The sequence below is a fragment of the Chelonoidis abingdonii genome, chromosome 3, assembly GCF_003597395.2.
Source record: "Chelonoidis abingdonii isolate Lonesome George chromosome 3, CheloAbing_2.0, whole genome shotgun sequence".
NCBI lineage: Eukaryota > Metazoa > Chordata > Testudines > Testudinidae > Chelonoidis > Chelonoidis abingdonii.
In genome coordinates, this window is record NC_133771.1 from 165391537 (window position 1) to 165401996 (window position 10460).

A 10460-nucleotide genomic window follows, 5' to 3' on the forward strand; every position below is an offset into this window, starting at 1 on the left:
ATATTACGTTGGTGGACGTGCAGGTGAATGAACCAGTGATGGTATGGCTGATCTGGTTAGGTCCTGTGATGGTGTCGCTGGTGTAGATATGTAGATATTCGATGCCAACTCTGCCCACATATCTACACCAGCGACACCATCACAGACTGGCATGTTGGGTTCTTTCCCCCTCCCCCCCCCGCCGCACTGAGGACCCATGACTCCAAAGCAGAAAAACCTCATCAGGAGCTTCTGAGCATTTCCAGAAGAGAATCTAAGGACCAGGAAGATGCTATCTGGCCAGTTCAGGATATAAGTCTTGAAACAGACTCTGGCTAGAGTGGAGAAGTACATGTCAAAGGATCCAAAGTCTGCCTTTCCCCCAGGTACTAAGGTGGGTCCTCAGCTCCCTGAGGAAAGAAGCAGGGTTCCTACAGAGCTCCCTTTCCTTTCACTGTGAACTGGGAGCTTCTTGTGATGCTTTGGGGTAAGTCTTATAAAACTCCAGTCCCAAAATGGGAAAAGCAAGTTCCCCTTTGCAAGACAGCAGTGAGTATTGCGCCTCCCACCTCAAGGGATTGCTTGGAGCTTTTTGCCTACACAGACAGTCTGTGTTCTCTATCAAGCTCACTGCCCCTCCTCCCCCCTGCAGCATGTCTGGACATGCAGAGAAACCAGTCACTCTTGTGAACCCTCCCTCAGTCTGAAGTGTAACGGGAATTGTACCTGTCTGGCTTTCAGCCCATGGACTCTCACTTTGCCAAGGAAAGGGGCTCAGATTTCAGGTAGTAGTAGCAGGATGGGAATTGTTGTGCCTGCAAATCATCAGCCATAAGTGTTTGCCCTGCCAAGGAGAGGTGCTCAGAGGAAGGTGACCAGACAGCAAGTATGAAAAAATCAGGACTGGGGTGGGGGTAATAGGTGTCTAAGATAAAACCCCAAATATCAGGACTGTCCCTATAAAATCAGGACATCTGGTCACCCTAGCTCAGAGTCTGAAAGGTGCGCAGGGGTCTCAGCCCTCTGACTCCACAGGCTGGCTCAATATTTAAGCGGAAGGAGCACGTCAGGCAGTCTGTGTCCAGGCACCCAAAGCTGCACCATTGTGGGCATTACAGAAGAGTAAGTGAGAAATCTCTTCCCATATTCAAATGACTCCTGATCTAGCCAGCTGTTAGTATCAGTAGCCCTCCTCAGTGAAGAGAGAGTCTCAAAGCAGTCACTCTGAGACCAATCAGTCCTCATCCTCAAAGGAAACCTGCACACTTTCAAAAGATAAGCCTGGACCTTACATTCACAACATTGCTAGAGACAAAATCACGGACTGAATAGACACATTGGATTTATGGCTTATTACCACAATCCCACTAACCATGCCTTCCCCCCACCCGCCCGGCTGCCTTCCTGTCCCCCCTATGGCTGTAGGAGTGTTAATGGGTCATTTCATCTTGAATAGTCTATTGAAATAAATATTAACTACTTATGCTGAAGTTCTGAGTACATTTCCCCAAGCTAAAGAAGAGCTCAACAGCTTGTTTCTGTCACCAACAGAAGTTGGTCCACTAAAAGACATTACCTCATCCATCTTGTGTCTTACATAAAAAAGAAAAACGGTGCCTAGGTTTTGGGAGCGAAAGTTTGGTGTAACAGTAGCACCACCAGTGAGACATTGACACTTTCATAAGTAGACTTCCTTCTAAAAGACCCCATGGAGTATAAAAGTGAGGATATGCTACATAGCAATTTCAAAGCCTCAGCTATTGCCAGTCAGACCAAAAGATTTTTTCATATATTTAGTAAGAAAAGCCTACTTGGTGGCAGGCATGTAGCCAGGGGCGGCTCTAGGCATTTTGCTGCCCCAAGCATGGCGGGAGGTCCTCTGAAGCCGTGGGACCAGCGGACCCTCACGGCACTGGCAGAGTGCCCCCTGCGGCTTTCCGCCCCAAGCATGCGCTTGGCGTGCTGAGGCCTGGAGCCGCCCCTGCATGTAGCTCATTGTCTAGGGATATAATCCTTGCTTAAAGTGATATGTCTTGCATTCTGCTCTGGTCAAATCCTTGATGTTAAGCAGTGTCTTCTAACTTAGTTACAAGGAAGCCATGAAGCCATGTTACACCCATAAGCAGTCAATCATTCTAAGCAGTTATCTTGTGCATAAACTTACAGGGAAACACTAGATATATTAATAGCTGAGCTAGCAGAGAGACCTCAAGCCTCACTATCAAAGTTACTGTAGCAATGTGTTGGTAGGTTATTACCAACACTAAGGGTAGCCAGGAAAGACTATTAACGTGGCAGAAGGAAAAATCTGAAGCAGACGTCTCCAAGGAAACCTAGATAAACTTTCTTCATATATATCAACAAAAATCTCAGCGTGACAAAGAACAAACGAGTATTTGTGTATAAGAACTCATAGTTCCCATCCAAAATTCTTACTTCTGATCCATATCTACAGTCATACCACCTTGAACACCATAGATTTTGTATAATCTCTGAAGCTAAACTGTGTGTGGTTAGTACTTGGATAGGAGACCAGGCAGGGAATGCCAGAAGCTGCTCTGCACCTGGAGTTTTAACAGCTGGTACTAGATGAATGAAGACTCAGGCCACAAGTTACACACCTATATCCATGTATAGTAAACATACCAATTTGTGCCCTGTCCAGAAAAACAGACCCATTTATAACTGGATGACAACTAGAAAGGATTCTTACCAGTTATAAATGGGTTGTCCAAAATTGAGAGCTTTTGAACCCAGTACACCGTATTGTTCACCTAGGGGTCAGTAAAGGGCTCTTGCCATAATTGTGCCATCATGGTAAACATTTGAAAAGATCCAAAACTCCATTGCATAAGTTATTTCCTGGCAGTGATCATAGCCAAGTATCTCCAGTGGCTAGGATTGCTAATCCCTTGTATCAGGTTCATCCTCTGAGTGAGTTTCTTGAAATGTACTTGCAGAAATTTCTTCTTAGGGCTTGGAACCATGCACCAAATCCAAAGCCAACCCAGTTTTCACTCTAGGCCCTTGCAGTACTCATTACGGATGCAAGCCTTGCAGGAGCATACTTGTGAGACAAATTTCCAAAATCTCAAACTACATATCCTTTTAGTTCTCCTCAGCCCCTCTATCAATGGTATGTCTGAATACAAATGCAAACAGGCCATATGAAATCAGACCAGTGGTTCATTTAGTGTAGTTCCTATCTATGATAGCAGTTAGTACCAGCTGGTTCAGAAGATGAGGCAGGAAGCCAGATACTGGGCAACAATGGTGCATGCAAGGAAAGATTTTTCCTACCTCCTGTTAGCACTAGTCTTGTTTGAGGCATGAGTGTTTATATCCTTTCGAAAACCAGGGTGTAAACAGAGAAAATCTCCTCTGCAACAATGAAAATAATGTCCTGAGCAGAAAAGAATCTGCAGCCTTTCAAGAAAGTTCAGATGAATACAGAGAAGAGGAAAAAGGAGAATTGGAATCCTCCTAGTGCTCCCAAAAGACACTTCAGAATTGTGCAATGGAGGTCCCTCAGCTGTCTAGCCTGCAGAAAACACCCTAACTCATGAAACAAAGACTTTTTCATACACATTTGGGTAACCTACATAGCAACCCAGGAACCAGAAACAAAGTGCAATTCAGGAGGAATTCTTCATTAGCCCATGTTGGGTATCCTCACAATTTAACCAGCAAATTTCATTCAATAATCTGTTCGAATTATATTGCTGGTGCAAAGGGAAACAGTAAACTGGAGCAAAGACTGTCTGTTTTGTATGGTGCCCAGCACCAGTGGGTCCTGACCATTAGATACTAGTGTAATACAAATAATAATAATAATAAAAAGAGTATAGTGATCTCAGCTACACTAGAGTATCTCCAGAACTGTTGGAGCCCTTCAAAAAAGCCTCACAAAAATATAAGTACCAGCCCTACTTGCATTCCGTAGGAAAGCACATCAGACTCTACATCCGAGTATCATCAGATGTCAAGATTATTCAAAAGCAGCAAAGCATCCTGTGGCACCTTATAGACTAACAGACGTTTTGGAGCATGAGCTTTCGTGGGTGAATACCCACTTCGTCAGATGCATGCAAGATTAATCAAAATGACAGATTAGTCAACCCTGTGGCTGACTAGCTTTTCTAGTTACCATTATCTCAGAAAAACAGTGTTTGGAATTAGTTTCTGTAACAGTAGAAGAACCACACTACTATTGTTGTGAAGAAAAGGTTATTCTTTGCTCTAGTATCTCGAGCATATAGAGTACAGATACCAATTCTAGCCTGTTCCTGTCATGCTATCCAAAATGCCTGGGCCTTGTGGCCTCAAGCTGATGCAGGCAAGATGTTAGAATCCTGCATCAGTTCACGATAGGCATCTGGGAAGCGATTCACAGAAATCCCAATGGGCACTGCAGGGAAAGTGTGAGAGACTTATCTGACCAAGACTTCCATTCCTCCACAAAGACATCCTTTGGTAGGAAGAGTTAATTCCCATATAATTCCTTAGTTTACAAAGCTCTTGCTTTATATGGGGAGGAACTTCCATTCCTGCCTATCATTCTACTATAATAATTTAAAAAGCTGCTTATCCTTCCCCAATTCTGTGATTCACTGCTTGATACTTCTCATCAGTGATGAATGGGGAGAGAAGCTGTGCAACAGATGAGAAATTTCTTACCTGATAATGTTCTTTCTATTAGCAGCTTCTCTGCTTATTCAACCCACCTGGGTAGTCTGGTAAATGAAGAGAATACAAATAGTAAATCCATAGGCTGTTTGTATGGTTTTCAATGTTTCAGGACAGTTCCTTCTTTAGTTAATAGTGATGCCATGTCTGTAATATCCAGTAAATACCACTGTTTCCCCACTTTTTATGTATATATTCTTTTTCATATAAGCAATAAATCCAACTGGAATTTGAGGATGGTTATTGCCCTAGGATGGCTACTGGGCCTTGTGTTTGTAACACCCTCCAAGGTGTGATAAAATGATTCAAAATAGTTTTTTTAATTGATTATCATATATACCTTCTACACTTGCGTGTTTTTCTGTACAGCATTACATGTATTTTAAATCTGTCTTAGTTACTGAGTTCAAATATTAATATATGACTGAATATAGCAACTCTAAAAGTGTTGAGTTAACATAAAAGGTTCTTTCATGGCAGCATTTTAAAAATAAAAGTAACTGGTAATCCAATTCAATATAGATTCTAAATGTGAAGTAAATAGTAATGATTTAATATTATTAGCATGGTGACTCTTGTTTCTTAATAAGGAAATTGATAGTGTTACAATAATGATGACATTTAGAGCAAGAATTGTACAATGTCATTGTTTTAGAGAAGCTGCAAAGTTCTGCTGCTGAATTCTAATAGTGTTAAGTTTGGGTGGAGTGGGAAAGGAAGTAACAATTTAAAATAACAATTTTCATGAATCTGTCAAATAACCCATAAGTGACTTCATAGCTGCTTTAAAATAAAAAATCATTTAAAAACAAAACGAGTTAGCTGAGACTTCTTAGTCTTGTGCCAATGATACAAAGGCTGATGCTCACAAAATAGAAAGAAAAACCGCTAGGCCCAATGCTTCAAAGAGACTTACCAGAAATAAGTACATTTTTCTGCACAAAAAACAGTGCCTTACAAATGGTCTGACATTGTATGAACTGCATGCAGATTTCATGTAACGACTAATTTTAATTTGTTTGCATGATATTGATATGTAAATTTTGAATACAACAAAGTAAGTTTGCCTTGATCAGTTTTATCACTGAGGTCTGCTCTGCTTTTCTGATCTTCAGCTTCCCCCATTACACCCACACGTTTCTGCTTTGTTGGTTTATAGATGCTTCATTTCTATACCTCTTGATATCATTTTCTTTACTAAATAAATGCTTAACTATTTAAGATGAATGCAAGATGTGTATTCTTTTCCAGCATTTAATGAACTGTGTTTTTTCTGTTACAGAAGGGTGATTACAGTGCTTGCATTTTTCTAGTTCCTGTTTTTTCTTGTCAAGCCCTTTGACTGTTTTGCTTTTCTCCATAAAGGGGATTTATTGTTGATGCAGAACCTTAGAAAAATCAAAGCAGTTTTTATTGGATAAGAAACATAGTTTTTGTACAGAGAGCTTTTGTATAGGCTGAAGACTCATCAGAAGGGATGATTGGACTGTCCACTCCAAAATCTGTACATCAGCATTTTCCAGCTGTTTTTCTGCTTTACAGTGGTTCCAAAAAGCTTATTGTCATGTTCCTCTTTAGCTATGAACTTACACTTATTTTATCTGTAGGTGAAACACTCAAATACCTTCTCAAGCAGAAATGTTAAATTTTTGATTATTAGTTTGGATTATTTCTAAATCAATCAGTGTGGAGAGAGGCACCCTAGTAGTACCAAAGAGCACTGTTTTAAAAAGTTACCACTTCCATGAAACACATTTTTAAAATATTCACCATCTTTACAGTATTTCATTCCTGCTCATCAGTTTAGTGACTTGCCTGTAGATGATTTTACAGTTATCTGGATAAGATAAAAAAGAGAGAAGGGACCAGGAGAAGGGAGTAATTGGAGAAAAGAAAAGAAAAAAACGGTGAGAAAATAGAAGAGATGAAAGAAAAGACAGGTGACGGTAGGTTCTACAGAAATGGAAAAGAAAAGCATGGCTTACGCTTAGTACCTTGGTTTTTAGTTTTTGTTCATGCAGATCCCTACATTTCAGCCTGCTTTGGAGGGGGGAGGTGTCACAAGGATTTATTATAGGCTTTTTAAATTAGGATGTCCTATGCTTAGGGCACTGTTATACCTAGCAACAGCAATAAATCTATTGTTAAGTACTTTTAAAAAGTTCTGCTTTACCTCAGGGAATGGGTGTGTGAGGAGGCTGAAGGTCCATTTGAATATTTCCTCTGTTAACAGATTTTTCAGAATAGTGGAATAAGTTGCTGCACTCTAACAAAATAGCTGCTAATTGGAAGCTGAATTCCGTTATGAAGATTTTGCCCTCCCCACTTTTCTACCCTTTTCCAAGCCAATGAACTTAATTTTTCTATATTTTGGGATAGTCCTTAATTGCAGTCTCTTGTCTAGCAGGTGGAGAAGGGAACTAACTATGCTTTCTTTTAAAAGTCTTTTTATTATTTTTACCTGGATAAGACCTTTAGAACAGTTCCCAGTTTTGTTTCCAAGCTGAATTCAGATTTTCTTTTTTGGGGGGACCAGGATATTCCTTACCATGTGCTATCCCCAACCTTTTTGTAGCCAGTAGCACATTCATGTTTCCAGAAGAGTGTGGCGGGCGCCAGCAATTTTTCAAGGCTTATTTTGTATTTGTACATTAAATAATATGAAAAACATCATATTTAATGTTACATAATATATGAATTGCTAAGATAAAAAGGGTAATTTTACATGTAAAAGATATTAAATTAAATTATTCGGCAATTACTCTTTCACCTTACCATGTGAATTTGCTCTTTATCTACCTATAAGAAAAATTAAGGAGTTTTTCCAAAATAAATATCATAAACTGTTTTCATCTTATTTATTTAAAAAAAGTAAAACATTGTTGAACTGCTGGTCCAAATATATTTATTATTCTTACTTTAACACAGAATAAAGCCTGCAGCCCTAGAGTTCTCTGTCCCCAGCAGACACGGGGCCACGGCTTCTCTCCGGCTTAAGCCATGGCCCCATTCCTGCCAGGGACTGAGAACATCCAGCAGGGGTGGGGCTGCGTCTTCTCTCTGGCTTCGAAGCTGGAGAGAAGGGCCTGGCGCCTGCCAGGGACTGATAACACTGGCGCCTGCAACCCTGGAGAAGCCGCAGCCCCGCGCCTGCCATGGACAGAGAAAGCTGGCTCCTGCAGCCCTGGAGTACTCTGTCCCCAGAAGGCATGCGACCCCAGCTTCTCTCCCCTTCTGGGCACTAGGAGGGCACACACAAATGCCCCAGTGCCCGCAGGCACCGCATTGGGGACCACTGTGCTATCCCTATTAGGTCCTAGATATGTGGACAGAGTAAGTAACAGAACACCACTAGCAGTCATCTTCAGCCCCCAACTAAAACCTCTCCAGCATTCAAGTGCAGCAGTATTGTCAAACCCGTGTCTAAAAATCATGATTTTTTTTAACAATTTTTTTTTACCTGCCCTCTGATTTTTCTTACCATTTGGGGGGAAGCTGTCCATCCCCATTTTGTGTAATAATTTTGGGTTCAAAGTTCAAGTTCAAATACAGACACAAAAATGCATCCCCTGCATGTCTGCTAGTCGGAAGGGGCTGCTTACTCACTTCTATCCCCTGAGAAGTCAGAGCTGCCTCTCTAGTCCCCTCCATACATGTAGACAGGATGTATCCTATATATGGGATAGGTAATTGCCCCACTCACAATTTGTCTCCATGCTCCCCCAAATTTCCTGCTCCTCAGCTTCCCCCTGCATTCACCAGTTATGTATATTTCCTTCCCTTTTCCCTCAGTCTCCAACTCATTACATTCTCTCTCTTTGCCACGCTACATTCCTCTGCACTGCCCCTATGTTCAGAATCCTCATGGTTTCCTGTCCTATACCCTGCCAAGTTTTCTGCAGTTCCAGGTGTGGAGCCCTCAGTTTTTATGCACAGCAAAAGCAGAGCAAGTTTCCCACATGTCTTGCCTGCTTCAGTTTTCATCTAGGGTGGCAGGGGATGAGGCAGCTTCTACTAATAGTAACATAAGTAGTTCAGTTTTTGTGGCCCATACACTTCATAGCCTCTCTGAGTCTGCCAAGTAGTCCAAAGTGTGGTAAGGAGTTTGTGATGTTGGAGCTGGAATTAGATGGGAACAACTTTTAATCCCTAATCAATTGGTCTAGATTCATATGAGTGACCTCAAGGCAAAAGAATCTGAAAGGTCGTTAGCAAAGTCCTACCTCATCCAGTCCCGTTATAAAAGATAATGTTATCCCTGAAAGAGAGATTGTCTGAAAGAGAAGTATATTAAATCAAATTGTGACCATCTATACTATATGCCCTATCCTGTTCCTAAAAGGACAGCTCCAATTTAACCAAACTATAAACATTAAACATAAAACACAATAAATATTAGCCCAATAGCCAAACTAATTTCTAGATATGAATTACAATAGAAAATAATTTGAACTATTAAGAGTCCTCATGCTAAATTACATGCACTTTCCCCCTGTGGCCTCATCAACTGACCTCTACCACTTCACCCATCAGAATTAGGGAGGGATGAAAGTGTGCTGATTTCTCTACAGAGAGCAGTCCATTGAGGGAGATAAACACATACTTTATTACAGGCTGAGTTATACAGCTGTGTGTGTTTTAGCATTAATATGCTGGGCATCAGGATTCCTCGGTTCTGTTCCTAGGTCTAGGAGCTGGCTATGATTTAGTAGTTAGAGACAGCAAAGAGAAGCATGATGATGCCCCTGGTTGTGTCATCTTCAGGGATTAAACTGGGATTTCTAGAGCTAAAAGCTTGAGTTTCTACCACTTGAGCTAAAGAACAATTCACATTAGCAGATGAATTTATTTTTTCTCTCAGTCATTTTTAATATTGGTGCTTTAGTTCTTAGACTAATGAAAGATCAGTAAATAAGTACTATTTTTACTCCAAAGATACCCTTAAGAAGCTTTATTAGGAATCTGTCAAGTACCATGAACATTTAAAATGTTATGACATTGAGTCAAATATGTGCAAGCAGAGGTGTTACTTGCACAACATTATTAGAAGCTAGTCCTCCTTGAGCTGTAGATGTGCAACTTCACATTGACTTCAATGAGAGCTTGGCTCTACTTGCACATCTCAGGGCAGAATTTCACCTGGATTTTAAAAGAAGAATTCAAATCTGGTGATCCTTTCTGGCCTTTAATTCTGATGCTGTGTGATCTAGCCACTAGAGGGACAATGATCCACAGTTAGTAAGAATTACACATGCAGATACTTGGTTGATTCCTTCTGAAAGGCAATGTAGAGAAGTGGATGAGACTTGGGTTTGTTTGGGTTCTCTTTTCAGCTCTGTCTGCAGTGATCTTTCCAGCCTCTATTATCAGATCGGTGCACCTTCCCTTAGGCTACAGTGGAGCGTCTCTCTCTCTGAGGGCTTGGCTACACTGGAGAGTTGCAGCGCTGGTGAAGGGGTTACAGCGCTGCAACTCACTCTGTGTACATATTTACAAAGCCCAGCCAGCGCTGCAACTCCCTGGCTGCAGCGCTGGCTGAACACCTGGTCTGGTCTGATTGGGGTGTAGCGATTCCAGCGCTGGTGATGCAGCACTGCTCATCAGGTGTGGACACCAACAGCGCTGTTATTGGCCTCCAGGGTATTAAGAGGTATCCCAGAATTCCTGTCTACAACAAACCGGAAGAATGGCTGAAGACGCGCTCTAAAAAACAAACACAGCTGCTCTTTGCTCCAGTGAGCGAGCGAGCCGCGGCAGGGAAATTGCTTTGGAATGTTCACAGCTGTTTGTTTGAG